The sequence below is a fragment of the Bombus bifarius genome, unplaced genomic scaffold, assembly GCF_011952205.1.
Source record: "Bombus bifarius isolate JDL3187 unplaced genomic scaffold, Bbif_JDL3187 scf7180000009790, whole genome shotgun sequence".
Classification (NCBI taxonomy): domain Eukaryota; kingdom Metazoa; phylum Arthropoda; class Insecta; order Hymenoptera; family Apidae; genus Bombus; species Bombus bifarius.
In genome coordinates, this window is record NW_022885336.1 from 43141 (window position 1) to 59778 (window position 16638).

Genomic DNA, 16638 nt, shown 5'->3' on the forward strand with positions numbered 1-16638 from the left:
AATGAGAATTGATTGTAAAAATTCTACCAAATAAAAAAAAAGAAAAGTTTATGTTTTGATATGACTGTTCCGTTTAAGTTCCTACAGTAATAGAACATACTATATGATAAAATTTCTTAAAGATCGAAAATCGATTAATTTATGGGATGCGCTACCTTTTTATCACAGAGCGAAGATTATATCTACGGTTTTTTGCATTTATATTTTGATTAGTTTCCATAGAACGAACTACACGGCTTATTTGCGTAGTAAAATGATTTTCTAGCAATTTTAGGCGATCATTAAGTAAAAGTGGTTCGCTCGTAAAAGCAAACTTTAAAAATCGTATCAAAGAGAATTTGAATGGGAATAAAAGTTTACGGCGGACGTGATGTGTCAGCGTATAATATATAGTGCGTCTGTGTTTATTGGTGTACTTGAATTTCGATGTTATGAGCGTCTACCCGTAAATTCGAAAAAGTTCCTCTCGGAATATCCGGCCGCATCGTCACGTGTTGATTTTTCCTGCTATTGCTCTCTGTCGTAATTTATAATTTAATCCGGTCGGTTTGTTCTAGGACTTGCGGTGAAAGAGAAAGAGAGAGAGAGAGAGAGAGAGTTACTGTGGAATTGTGCGATCCTTTATTGGATTCTAGCCAAATATTTTCTCTGGCGTCGCTGTTGTCATTTTAATAATACAGCATGCATCTTCGAGTTTCGAATTCGCGAAAGTTATAGGTTTATTTCGTGTCGTTGCTTCTCACGAGAGTTTTGTTTAAGAATTAGTTTATAAAACTATGTACGTACTACATTCGCAAAAATTCTACAAGATAAAAATAGAAAATGTAGTTTATGTTCTTCTTGATTCAGAAAAAAAGAGTAATACCAGTTTTACATATTTTAACTTCGTTTATAAAATACAAACTAAATACAGTACGTAATTTTGACTGTTTATACATATTTAATAAATCGGGATAATTAGGTAGTGTATGATACAATTTAAGGCAAGGAATACATATATTAATTTTGTACTTAATTGTAGTGTGTTTCTAGCTTTAAAATTGATCTTATGAAATATGAATTCATATATGAATATAAAAGATATATATATATATATATATATATCTTTTATATATATATAATATATATATATAAATATATATATATATATATATATATATATATATATATATACACAGAAAAATTTAAATGAATTTAGTATCCAGTAAAATAAATGTCTGAAAAATAGTTAGTTTAATGTAGCCATTTTCTGCAATTACAAATCCTTTTTCTGTATATTAGCTTTTCCTATATGTAGTCGTGATAATTTTGTGATTGAATTACGCATATTACCGACTGTAATTATATATAATAGTTGTAATTACGATTATATATGTTAAAGAGATCAAGATACTTTTGAATGTTAATATGAATCAGATCAAGATACTTTTGAATGTTAATGTATATGTAGGCAACAAAATTACTGTATCTTATTGCTTAATAATTAATGATAATTCGTCTATAGATGGGAACAGGTAGGTTTCTAATTCAAGCGTGTCGTTATTTTTGTGGCTATTACGAGAGTGACTGTTATGAAAACGGAATTACTACCGAAAATCGATTGATTGCGCAGTTCTTATTGCGCTACTATAATGTGCACGTTCATCGATAACCGTTTATGGGACGGATGTACTCGACTACTCATGAATGCACATTGAAAGTAGCATTCGATTTTCTGTTATGTTCTCAAATTATCATACTCGAGATCGTGCCACATTGTGATTTAAAAAAAGATAAAGAAGGTTTGATCAATTTTGTGATTGCGTTTATCGATTTACACATATTTGCACGTTATAGGAAATATTTGTATGCAGGAAGGAAGAACCTTGAACGACTGGGAAAAAATTGTCGATAAGTAGAAGGTTGTTATATTTCTATCTCTTTACTTATTTAATACGCATACTTTTGCATTCGTAGGAATCATTCATTTTCCTGTTGTATAATATTATCAATATTATTGTGTTCGTTCTCATTCATTTGGAAGCTAAGAATATACTGAAATAATATTTCCTTTTATTATGATAATATCGATTATCTCATTGCATGCACGGGAGCAATGAAATTACAAATTTCGCGATGCAAACTGATTAGCGATGGTATTTTCGTATTTAAAGCGTAATCGAAATTTTCTCGCGTCGAGCAAAATCGTTTACGTAATTGATCGTAACTTTTAGTCGAAACGATTTACTTTCTACCTGTGGATTATATTATCTTACATTAGCTGAAATCAAATTTTGGCTGGAAATGTACGTACATATGTATGTATTATATATCAGATATTAAATTCAGTGTTTTAAGATTAGACTTGTATTGCTACGTAATTCCACGTATATGACTATGTGTACCTGCAGAAATAAATCTAGTTTTAAACTCTGCAAACAGAGTCGTAACGAATTTGTTGCTGTAAATAACTTCAAATAAAGTGCATATTCATTACTTCGCTTAACAATTAGTATGAATTTGTTGGATGACCACTTATTTCTATTTTAATAGAAAAATCCCAATATTTATAGATTGTTATAAATTTTCTCCTTTTGCGGTTGTTAGTGTTTTGCGATAAGTTACATAAATCAATTGACACATTGAATGAAGTACTTATTTCATTTCTGAAATTTAATATACAGTATAAAAGAAATTTGTATTTCAACTGCTCATTTGTTGAAGTATTTATATTGCGGAAATAACATCTAGATATAGCGATATTACATTCTTATCATTTTGTTTTATTTTCTTTAGGGTATAGATATAGACATTATAAATTATGTTAAAATATACTGACGTACATAATAGTAACATATTTTATTTTATATTGTTTGTTTTTATTAATACAGTTTTTAAAACACATCGATTTTCTCCAAAACCTATATATTTCCAGAAATTATAATTTCGACTAATGAAAGTGTCTATTATGCGAGTGTAAACGATCAATGAGACAAAATCATAATTCAGGTCTTGTATCGTAAGAACGAAATTCTTAGAATAACTAGATTCAATTTAATCTACACTTGATAATAATAATAACTTGATTCAATTTACCTTTAGATTTTGAAAGATGAATTGAGTGAGCTCGAATTAATTAGCCAAAATTATGTATACCTTTTGTAGGGACCGAAAGTTTGGTCTTCTGGTAGACGAATGAAAATGGATGGTCGACTGCTTCGCGCGCGAAACATTCTTTCGTCTTTTTCTTCCTGTCTCTCTCGTCATTCGTCTTTTCTTTCTTTTTACACCCGCTTTTTATCCGCTCAACTTTTGCGCCTCTAGGGATCGTACGAATTGCATAGCCATGCATATTCGAAACTTTTCCAGGGCTTTCTGCCGGTACGCTAACTTCAACCCTTCCTTTCCTTAATAAAGAACGGTCTATTTGGGATATGCCATCGATCCTAAAAATAGACCGCAATTTTCCACTTTTCCATGGCTTATATCGAGAATATTTTTATTGAAGCATACTTCTTTGTCGAGAGCACAAATTGTGCAATTAGAATATTTTTTCTTCTCGTGTCTCTTCTCTATAATCCATGCTGAAATGATCAATTGTCAATTGTTAACTCTGATAAACTGTGTATTTCACTCGATAAATTACGATTGACAGATTTATTTTATTTATTTGGTATTTAATTAAGATTTATTTAGTTAAAGTATTGGCAATATCAGATATTAATACTGGGAACAAGATAAATTTTATTTGAAATTCTGTGCTACGAAATATTATATTTCGTATCATATTTATTACTTAAAATGCAAATGGTTTGCTATATTTTTACGGTAATATGACTGTGACACAAAATATTTGAAGCTTTATTGCAAAATTTTAAGTAGATACAATGTACTTTTTTATATCTATATATTACAAGTTAAATTACATATCGTCGACCTGTAGAAGAATGATATATTTAAAAAATCATCGATACAAAAATGATTCACGTTGTAATTACTTAATTAACATATATACTATATATATATAAATCTAAGTTTGTCTTACGCCATAAACGTAAAACTTAGAATCTAGCTCTTAACTAGATAGCTAATCTGCGAGAACATTTCTTTAGGATAATTATCCCATAAAATTATAGATACTACGTAATAAGAACAGTGCCACAGTCCAAAATAAAGTTGCCTCGATATTTTGTTAACAATAATATACCACCCTAAACAATATTTTGTTAGAGATTTTCGAAATCTAAAGACGTTGAAAGATTTCGTTGAAAAATTCATTGTTAAATAGATGAGTATAATTAACAATTTCCTGCTGTAAATTTTCCATTTCCAACTAATTTTTAGATAAATATATTTTTCCTATTGTTAGCTGTGCCATTTTTCTAGGAAACTGACGATATGGTGTAACATTTTGCGTAACTCTACATGTTAAAAGATAGTTTCTATGGTTGAGATAAAAGTTTTTTACGTTTCTGCGTCTTAACAACTCCCAGTTAACCGCATAAAAGTGTTACGTAATTGGCAATGTAGTAGAAAATGTGGACATAGCTGTGAACTGTGTCTTTATGAGACAAGTGTCACGGAAGAATTGACACTACGTAAAAAGTATTATTTTTTTAATTATCGCTGATCTCTCTACCTCTGGTGAAAAACACATTGATGATGATTCAGATCAATAGTCACTAGGAATTTTGATTGTCGTGAGTCGCCTGGTGCTTCCATTGGAATTCTTGTCCGCTTGTTCACAGGTTTGTCATAGTTTTCACTGAAAACGTTCCGAATTAATCACGAGGGATTGTTTGAACAGACAATGGTAGTCATAGTAAACTCGAAGCGGACTGAATAGAGTCCAGAGGAGAGGACCATGAAGGTTCGAAGCAATGCCACTGTGCTAATTAGTACGACGTTCGTAGACGAATGTAATATCTCATCTTTAGGAAGGTGAGCAGTTTTAAATATTTAGTACATTTGTCCTTTGAACGTGGAATCTATTGCTGCGCTACTGCGATTATCTTAGAAAGTTCATCACAAGGCATTTTGTTTCACGTAGATGAATCTAATAATTTTAGATCTGTATAATCGGCTACATGGTATCTTACGTCTTACATAAATAAATATGTACAAAAAGATTGTCTTGTGTAACAGGAACATTTAAATTTAATTAAAAATTCTTCGTATATTTGAAGAGGTCCTGTAGTGATGCTCAAAAGCCTTTACGTCCCTTATAAAATGACCATTTTTATTAAAATAAAATACTATCAAATTTCACTGCAAATTTCTTATATTCTATATTTAATTAGAAGGACTGAGAACTGTTTTATTATTGCCACATATGTTGCAAGTCCTCTGCTGCCAGATCATACTACTATTATTATTATTAATATTATACTACTATTACTATTATTAATACTACTATTCTACAAAAGATAACGCAGGAAGTTTTAATAAATTTAGATTGACCTTCGAATCATCTTCGATTGACTCTATTGTTTATTTCGATCGTCTATCGTAAATTTGAAGAAAATATTAATATGCGTAATTTCCCGTTTTGAATGTATGCTAAAGATTTCCTCATAATATATGTTTAAAGCTTTTTACTTGATTGAAATTGAAGCTAGATTGAGATATACGAGATTAACCTAATTTAAAGATTAATGATACTCATTCTCTTATATTAGTGGCAAACATCTCATTTATAGTAATACCTATTAAATATCGTTGTTGTTGAATAAAGGTTTTATCAATAACTTCCCCGTTGAAATTAGTTTAATATCTAGGAGAGTCATCGGTGTTTATCATTATACCAATTATGTATATCTATCGTGCTAATATTATAATGCAGTATGTAAATGATGTTATCCAAACTATAATATTATACTAACAAGAGAAGATACGCGCAGCTATTAGATTAAAGAAACAGATTTATTAATTAGTACAATTACATGCACTGAATTATTAATTTATATAAGAAACATCCTTCTTCAGGAATTCATTATTTCTTCTTCTTCTTCTTACAGGCTTCTCAATCAATTCTTGCCAAAATCAATATTTACAAATCCGATGTGGATTATTGTATTATTAGATTGCGATAAGTTTCCAACAAGATGAACACTTGTAGAAACCTTTATTTGTATCCTGGCTTTAGCGTGTTACAAAGTTTCGTTGTCAGGTATCGAAAAGGGCCACTTTATTTCCTCACGGACGAAGCGCGAAAGATTTTCGGAGGTGGATCCTGCACGATCAAAGGAAATTCGAAGCGAAGTGGTCATAGAAGTAAACCAATCTGGTCCGGCTTTACGTCGGTCTCGTTCTTTGCTAAAAGTTTCTCGGTAGATGGGGCGGAAGACTCGGTGTAACCGACGGTACGCTTGTAGAGATGCTCGAGAGGGATGAATGAACGGACTTTCCTATCGATTGAACAATTGGAATATACCTATACATACATATATATATATATCTACTTTTGTCGGCTGACTTTTATGCATTCGTGGTTTTTTTCGTAAATTAAAGGTCGTTGATTCTTTGGACTTTAGACGCCGCACTGTTTTGTGATATTTGCTTAATTTTATTTAAAATATACAAGGTGACCCTTTTCGGCGGTAGATTCTGTACATGAAAACAATAAAAAAAAAAAAATTCATATATACGTATGACCTGCTTGATCTTGTTTCAGAGCTATGACGAGTTTTTTTGTTTTAACAAACTGTATCTGTATAACTTCGCGAGACCTATCCAACATGACGTCTTTGCTTCCAAACACAAACCTGGAAACATTTTACCATTGACTGTATTACCCTTTCCTTTTCTCCAAGTATTGTTCTGAAAGCATTGTCCAATTCTCTCGCGAAGTAATTCGTCGCTGTCTTAAAACTTATTATAACTCGAAAAGAAGGTCAAACAGTGCATTTGTTTATATGAACCTTTTTTATCGTTTTCCTGTGCAGAATCCATCGCCTAAACGCTATATTACGCGAAGTTTGCTTTTCTCGATAAACGAAAATTAAAAATGTAATGTACAGATTTATAAAAGAAGATCTATAAAAAAAAAAAAGGACTGAAAGGATGGAACCTAAGTGGATTCCCTATTGATCGAATACATGTAATGTGCGCTTCGTTCCATACCTGCATTATACTTTCCTAATTTTATTTTATTTTGTTACATTTAAAATTATTAATGATTAGACTGCAGACGTTTATGTAAATTTATATTTTTGCCAATATGAATACAGATGTATATTGTGTATTGACATTTTCCTGTTCAAAGTATGTCTGTATATTACATCAGATGGATGAGACACATTTGCAATATCAAATCATGCAAATATTAAAATAATAATAGGCTAAACAATCAGAGACAAAATTCTACACTTTTCGACGAACTACATAAATCTGACATGTAACATGAATATGATGAATATCTTCCCGACAGCTTTCGACAGATCTGAAATCTATAAGTTAAATGTAAACATTAAAATGCATTGGAAAAAGCGTTAAACCGGCCTGATGTATTGTGCAGAATTGTAGCACCGGTTGATTGTATTTTAATCATTCGGAGTATAAATAGTCAATCGATTCGCAAAGCTAGATACGAACCAATTAAATGCAAATTGTCGTGATACCGATGTCGCATAGTATGATTCTGCGATATCGTGGAGTACATTCGGCATAGGCGTAGGTAGTGGAAGAAATTAAAACGTGAAATGCCTCATTTGGCTGGAGGTTTTAAACGTATCAATATTTATGAACAAATGGTTCGGCAGTTACAGGGAAAGCGAATATTTGTACGGTAGAACGGATTTGCTGGATTTGCACGGGACGAAAATAATGGTAATCCTTGCGTCCCGACGCGGCTTTCCGTTAATTCGACTGTAACGTACGATCGATCCAGATCGAAATCGAAATCAGAACTGAACGCCGGTCCTCTCGTTGTTGCAACCGGATCCGGCTGCTTTTCGCAAATATTTGCGCGTAATCGCGCCTTCGGGTGCGAGGACTTAAATTAAACTATTAATTATTCCGCTGCCGGCTGAAGTTAGCCGATTTCGAAAGTGAATCGTGCCTACCATCCACCTGGCCAAGAAATAGATTGTCATTCGACGTGGATTATTTTAAATTTATTAATTCCAACGACATTCAATTATTATTTCAATTTTGATACTGTTTAAAATTTGTACAGTTGATTGAGAGCCATAGTAGTGTAAGTCAGTTCAGTGCTATTTTTGGCGAAGAGACTTATTATTATAGGAAACTCGTTATGACATTTTCGATGGCATACTCGTTATCACGGTAGAAGGTAAAATTATAATTCAGTGAATTGTGATGTTGAAGGAGTTATGATTTTAAAAGTAGAAATACGTGACTAGATTCCAGTATGTGAAACTTTGACTTACTTTCACTACTATGATTTTGAATATGTCATTTGTTTCATGACTTGGGAACTGCATATAATTTTGCTATTCTTCGTACCAATTCCTTTATTTATTCTATTGGTTGCATTGTATTCGATATAACAAATCGTTTCTTCAGTGAATATCATGATCTAATAAGAAAATTGTTACATATATGTGACTCGTGCAACTTTTTATCTTGTTCTCTGTACAAAATCCAAATATTAATCAAATATTTGATGTATGTTAAGTATTTGATGTTTGTTAGTGATATAGAGTCTCGATGAATACTAGCAACTAAACTATTTGTTTATTTACTCTCAGCTATTTCTTACGTAATGAGTCGAGTATCTTGAACTTGTAGTACTTGTTTGTAAACAGGTTTTCTTAGTAAAGATATTTCATGATTTAAAGGTTTCCAAATAATGTTTCTGAATAAATAAGCGAAACGTATAAGTCAATAAAACCTGGTATTTATCGTTAGTGTTTACAAATTCTGATTGTATATTAATTATGATTGAACGCTGTTGTATGTTTGCCAAATTGATTGTTTAAAGATGCCTATGTACACACCTGATATAAATCGTGAATTATTCATGTTGGAAAAACAAGTATATAATCCAATGCACATACGTAATGTTTTAGCTGGTTTTATCATGATCGTTTGTAAGGGAAAATTGTTAACATATCATGCGATTAGAGAATAGTAAAAGTATTATGTAGTTAAATAATATTTTATATCTTTTCTATTAAATTGATTATTTTATTTAACAGTTTGAAAGTTGTATACTTATAATAAACGATATTTTATTTGTTACTTTAATTACCTAATCGTCTCCTTTTTTGTTTCAGGTAAGGAGCATCATGTATACATATAAGGCCATTTATCTGTCAATTTTGTCTTGGAGAAATCGTAAGTAATGATTTTTATTATAGCTTTTCAATTAAAAGTTAGGTTCTTATAAAATATAGTAGACTGATTGAGATCTATAACTGGATTGCGGATGTTTATGTAAATTCATATTTTGATCAATACATTGCAACCAGTAGATATAAGGATAAATAATATTAGTTTATTTTGCATATTTTGTACGTTTTTATACAGTATATGCATTATATGCATTTTCACACGTTCAAATATTCCGTAAAAGCATAAACGCCCGCAGTGAATTTATTACACAGACACCGAATCGCGATTCGAGGAACTCCTATTCCCTTTCTAGTGATTTGCTTCACGTTATATTAATTCATTATCGTGTAAACAAAGTATATACCGGCTGTCACCATAAAATTAAAGGTACACGTTCTAAATCCATAAAATTAATAGAAGTGGAAATTACAAACTATAAAATTACTGGTATAACATGAATTGCGCGCACGCTATCTCCGGATATAAATTTCAATCGTGAAAAATGAAAATGGTTAGAACAACTCCGATCAAATCGTATAAAATGATAATCGCGTATTTATACGAAACACGAGGTGAAAATACACTCGATTCTTTCGCAATGTGTTTTCGTTAAGGATCTATCTTTTTGCGTGTATCCCATTTTCGACCGACCATAGAAGATTCGAATCGATGAAAACCGCACGTTGTTCGCGATTGTATTTTCATAAGAGAAGTGTACGGTGGATAAAAAGTGGTCTCGCGTTTTAGTGATTTCACGAGCCGGGAAACAAATAAAGTGTTTGCACTACCACGCGCGGCCTTGCATAGCGCTGGTTCGATTCTTATTGCCCACCGTGTTCTCGTGTTCGACGGGATTGCAAAAGAAATTTACGGTAAACTGTGGATAGTATCCGAACGATCTACGCTTCGATGAAATCTGTTGTTGCTTTAAAGGACGTAGCCTTATCGATCAGGATCGCGGTACAAACGTTCGTTTCCAATAGTATCGGGACGAAAGATAGGAAGACGCAGCGTGCTACTTGATTTTACAATTCGACGAGTTATCCATGAAACTTTCCTTCGAAGCGTTCCGAGTTTCCCGCTTCTTGTCCAAATGGAATTTCCTACGCTAAACTTATTCCATTCGAGTGAAGAAAGGAAACACAATACAGAGGAACATGAAAGAGACAGAAATACGTGCGAGAGTTTGAGAGGCAAAAAGAATGGTAGGGGAGGCGAGAGACCAGGCGTTTGATATTTGAGAGAAGGTGTACGGAGACAAGATTATAGTGTTTTTTTTGTCGATAGGTTCTTTTGTGACGTGGGATATTTGCAATATCGGTATTTCGATTGGCTATTGCATGATCAAAGTCTTCAGTTTAATCGATCGATTAGCTGTCACGATTAAAAGAAGTTAAATTGGCATATTAATATAAAAGTAATAATAATAATTACTTCTTAAGAAATGAAACCAATGTTACAAGGTTATAATATATTCTCAGCTATTTGTTGCATTTGTACAAGTTGATCTTCGTTTCATTTGATCATAGTCATACATATTGAAAGTTTGATGCTTTGACTATCAAAGTTTACTTTCTTTTCACGGACTTTCACAGTTCTTTTCTGTAGCCATTGAATACTCGCAGAATACTCGACATCAACCAAAAGGTTACGGCAACCACACGAACTCTATTGTGCATTTCATAATCCGAAGTTGGTAAGCGTAACGAACCTTGTTTACGCAAGCGATACTGCCTTTAGTATCAGAGAGTCTTTGATCTTGTATAATCTTTCTGTTAAATATACATATTTCTAAGCATTCGTTGAAAATACGTTTCAAAGAAGAATTCGTTTAGGCTTATGAAGTCGTCGCGAATTTATCTTTGATGTATGAACTATAGACGTATATTCATTATTCACATTAGGTATTGTAATCTGCCGTTATGGTGAAATACGTTCGCAGAAATTCGAGTACTTCGTATACGTACATGGATACATACTATAGCGCTATATGCAACTTGTGTGTCGTGTATTCACAGTGGACTGGAACGTATATTAATTGGTAACCAGACCTTGATGTAGGTCAAAGCAGCGCTTAATATCCATATCTATTGGTCAATTTACAATACCATTGCGCGTAATGGTCGAATATAAATCTGTTTTTATCTCATGCATAAATAGAAATTTATTTTAGTAAGTGTTTTTTTTTTCATATTTCTTGTTTGTCAATGAATACTTGAGTTCTAAAATTCACTGCAATAACAGCGAATGCTGGTTCTTTACTTATTAAATTGTTCATAGTTAAAATTTTGGATCTAACGAATTCTAAAGTTGATAACAATTATTCAATCACAAGCATATCTTTGGTATGTTATATTTCTGTGTAGGATACTTGGTCATATGAACGTTGTCTACAGGTTGTAAAACAAATCAGCCTACATTTAGCGGAAATACAACCTACATATTCTACTTTTCTTAAAAGAAACTAAACGATATCGATTTAGAAATCTTTCAGAGGATTTCATGAACAACATTTGTGCAACTTACTGTCATACGAATAATATACTAATAATAATTATCATTAATATGTAATAATATATATTATAAATTTCCTTTGTATTCTTAACTTCGTTCTTGCTTTTTATATGACTATTATATTTCTATGTATAACAATTCTATAACACGATATAGAGAAATCAATAGAATCGTAACGGTCATTTAAATGGAAATATTTTCTTTTATAAAGATAATATTATAGACATAGATATAACTATAAATTAAGATAGATAACAAATAGGTAGACTATAAAAAATACAGTAAAATATAGTGAAATAGAAAATGTAGTAAATTGCACTAAAGCAGAGGATGTCTGTTTTTGAAAGATCACATTAGAGTGATCACATTAGAGAAATGCAGTATTAATTTAGAAACGGAGATGTTAGGTGTATTTGTAGGAGCATGTATGTCCCCAAAGAGACTGGAAGATGCTAATAGGTGCTGAGACAGTGATGTGAATCGAAGGTGCGCTTCCAATATCCGTCTTCATTAGTCAGATCGCAACACGAACTGCCTTCGGAAATCTAGATGGGTTGCGATGCTCTGGGTAGCTTGGTACTAGTACTTGGATACGCAGGTACAACTGGAGGGCACGAACCATCGTGAATTCGAGATTCTGAATTCGAATCGATTGGTTGGTTCTCCGGGACACCCGTTCGCTCGTCTAATCAGATCCTGTTTGTAGGCGGGCCACGATCAAGCCCTCCAGGCTGGAAAATCGAAGGGGTCGAAACTGTACGTAGCTATACCGAACAAACCAAATACGCTAACAGAACAAAAGGTTGGTTACATACAACACACGGGGCTTCGACTTTGTCTCCCGTTTCTTCTCCGTCTCTGCGTAGCTTCATCAAATTTTTCCACTTTTTGGTAGAATTCTGAATGCACAGGTTCTTTTTTTTTTAAAACCTCCTTTGATATTTGAAAAATACGCTGTCTAGTCATACTTTCGTTTCCATGTATCAAGTAGCGTTTTCCAATCGAATTAAAATGCTTTGCAAAAGTGCAGTTTCTTAATATTGATATACCATGACTGCAGAAATATTCGATGTAGTGATTCACTATCTTTTTTTTAGTGCCGCGTAAATTGTCTATAAACGGTAGAAAGCAATTGATTGTAGATTTAAACTTTCACAGAAGCGGTAAATATTACACTGATTCGCTTGTACGTAAGGCGATGACCGATTTCAACGGAAAATAAAAGAATTCTGAACGCAAGAATTTGAAAAAGAAATTAATTTAGAATTTTACTATGTTCGACAAGTCAGCCGACAAATCCAAGTAAAGGGGTTTGTTTGAAAGAATTTATTTCTTTCACTTTGATAAATCTTTCGAATAAATTTCTGATCATAAAATTACAGGTGATTCAATGTTGGTACAGCTGGAAAAGTGATTGCAAATTTTTGGTCAGTACTTTATATTTCAAAAAACCAATTGATGCAGAGTGAAACGTAAAATAAATGTAAAAAATGAGACGGTACCAGTATTTTACTCACCTTTTGAAATTTACACGATGTCATTTCGAACATTGCTGGTCGGCTATCAACATGATATTAGACTTATTTTACCTAAGTCGTAAATATTCGTACGCGTGATGATTGCGGTGGCTCGTTCGTGCCATGAATTTCAATATATTAGCTAGCAGACCGTTTTGAAGGAGGACTGAATACCAATAGTTCGTCAACCTACTGCCTTACATACAGCTAATTGTAAGTTCAAGCGTCTAGGATACCATTTGAGTTGCAGTTACGACTGTCGAACGATACTATACGCGTCTTATTTTGCCTCAATTTTCTCATTTTTTCCAACTTCTTTTCATTTTTTCGAACAAAAAAAATTTTATTCATGAAATTTTTTATTGATAGAAATTAGTTGTAGAATGTATAAAAATAAATTTCTGTGTTTCATTTGCGTATAATAGTATTCTGTCGTTTTCTTCCTGTTGTTTTTCTGGTTCTTGCTTTTTCCCTGACGTTTACGTATATTCAACTGATTTGAGCAAAATTAGGATAATACAACTGAGAGAAAGTAGAGGAAATAGCGGCGTAATGGTTCCAACTTTTGTGATAACATTATGTAAACTATGGCAATTTTCTTTTGTATTTCCTGATCGTATCTCTATTTCTAAAGTCTTTGCGGAAATACTCTTAAATTTTTCAACAATCTGTATAGAATTATTTAAAAGAATTTCGTGTAATCTGCAAGATTTATCTCTATAAATTTCCTTTTATTCTTTTTTTTTTTAATCAAACCTGTTATTGCTGTTGTCAAGAAGCAGTTTATAACTTGTAAGTAACTTGTAAAATTTCGCTAATAATATTAGTTCAATTGTGCAACAATTGACAATACTGACAATAGTTTTTCCCATACATCGCCGCACTTCAAAATAAAATTTATTACGTGAGATATTTACCGCTTACTCCTGATGGGTAGAAATCGGTTTTCTTTGTGTTTTCAATTGAATAGGTACGGTTTTTCGCGTAAAGGAAATATCTATCGGCGATCGTTCCCGTTCTCATTCGGTTTCTCCTTCTTCGACCAATCAAGATTGGAAGTGACGAAGCACTGCTTCTGTTCCCGAAAGTCACCCACATGCTCGAAATTGAACATTTAATCTTAACGACGTATCTGTCGTTCTTGGTCGTGGTCTCATGTCCGCCACTGAAAAAATTGTACTATTTGAGCGATGATAGATGGTTCCCTTGAATCAGAATCTGCATATGTACGGACGTAACATAAACAAGCAATTTTTAGCGTATCGATATTTCTGTCGTTTCCATTTCGTTGCAAGAGTGTCTCATGCGACTGGGCCAAAATATAAATTTAACTCTATTGCGGTATTCGAATTTTTATTTATCGTATACTCTCTAACATCAATATTTTATTTTTATTTATTTATCTATTTATTTTTTATTCATATGTTAGCCTTTCGCCTGTAATATTACAAAAATATATAAGTAGATAATATGAATAGATATATAAGTAACAATATCTTCAACTTTAATATCGTTTATTAGATGTATAATAGTGAGAAATAAGCATTCAGATCAGAAAACAACACTCAATATGTATTACGACGATCAAGTACGTATTCGAAATAAGTTTTCTGATTTCTAATTTATTCTAGGAATATTTAAAAACATTGTGGAACACGTATTAAACATCCAAATTTCACGGTGTTTTTAATTTTAATTCTGACTGGCAGAATATTACTCGGTTTGGAATGAAGTAATCTAAACTCTGATTACTTTTATCCCATACGCGTAGTTTACCATGGGAAACAAAATATACATGAATTATTGATGATACACACTGCACGCCGACGGGAAATCAGATAAGCATATGACAAGATCAAACCATTCATTCCTTATAGCTTATAAGGCATACTATGCATGGTAGTAATATATTTATAATAATACGCGATAAAAATTTAAGAAATAAGTGAATGATTAACGATTTAATAATTTATCGAAATTGTAATCGTTCTCGCAAATGTATTATATGTATTTAGGAATTTGAAAGTAAAGTCAGAAATTAAAATTGTTGGATACAATCGCAGTTGGCCTTCGTTGTATTTCAACCATAGTCTACACGACGAATATGACGCGGTATTATAAAACAAAGACGTATCCAATAATTCTATCCAATTCTATCTTTACACGATTGATAGATTTTCGATGAACCGTACAAAAACGAAAAAAAAAGATAAGAGGAAATATATGAAAAAATATAAGATTGATTAGAGACGTAAAAATTCAATACAAATAACTAGTTGTTTTCGAACAAACCAGATCAAATTCTATAATCGAATCTTCCTTTGCTTTTTATTCAATTGTAATATTTCTTGTTATATTATATTGTTTTAATTTATATAGTGACATATTATTAAATTTTATTCGCTGCCACTTTTTGGCGGTAGACGCATTCCTTTGCATGAGACTGTAATTGAATCAGTTTCGCCGCTTCGAACGACATAATAAAAATACCAAAACGAGCTTCAAAGAATTAAATTCCAATGGAAATTTTTTAAATGACACCATTCGAACCGTGTTAAATCGAATTGGTTCGTGCAAAAAGAGAATTGTTTGTTTTTTAAATCGTGCTGAATTAAAATCGTGTGAAGCAAATCCGTTTAAAGACAAAATTGATTATATTTATATTTTAAACACTTGCGATTATTAAAATCAAGTATTGGATATTGTATCCTCAATGGATTGCTCAAGAATGAAACAAATAAAATACTATAAAAATGAAAGCCAAGCGTAGATGAAGGTAAAGAAGAATAAATTTAAAGTCATTGTGAAATTTTTCTATAAACCAACTGCGAGCGGGCGATTAGTTACGTAAACTTCAGAAATAGCTGTAATAAAAACGATTGGCTTATTACAGTTTGAATTGTTAGTGCTCTACTCTTAAGTTAGCCAATAAAGGGGATAATCATTGCTAGCAATTTAGGATGGTAATCCAAGATATCTCCTTCGAGGGCAATGGATATCGTATCACGCGGGGTTCACCAAGACAGCTTTCTTAGAGTCGAACTACTCTAAAACAAACGTACCTAATCGTAACAGTAATAGTCTCACTATATTCACTATTATTAGAAATTATGAGATAATTGTCTTTTATAACTAGGATGGACATATTAATATACATATATATTTGGTGATTATGTTACGTGTAGATTATGGATGTTTATGCATTTTTGTGTAAAATTATGGGGTCTCCTTTTCTCGAAAATAATAATTACTAAATAATTTTAGTTAATTGTTATAAAAGAATATGAAAAGTATACTTGTATAGATTTATACAAAAAAATGAAATAGAAGA

The 16638-nt window shown here is 32.0% G+C and overlaps 1 protein-coding gene and 1 long non-coding RNA gene across 3 annotated transcripts in view; both read left to right on the forward strand.

Annotated features, from left to right (window-relative positions):
- LOC117215787 (leishmanolysin-like peptidase) overlaps positions 1-16638 on the forward strand; it is a 210303-nt gene that overhangs the window by 9713 nt on the left and 183952 nt on the right. The gene's annotated exons all lie outside the window — the stretch shown is intronic.
- LOC117215791 lies at positions 11964-13618 on the forward strand. 2 transcript variants are annotated; one of them, XR_004489218.1, is made up of 4 exons: positions 11964-12388; positions 12497-12592; positions 12949-13100; positions 13173-13618. It is a non-coding gene; the product is annotated as an uncharacterized LOC117215791 (long non-coding RNA). The 2 variants fall into 2 exon arrangements; XR_004489217.1 differs by having other exon boundaries at positions 11968-12592.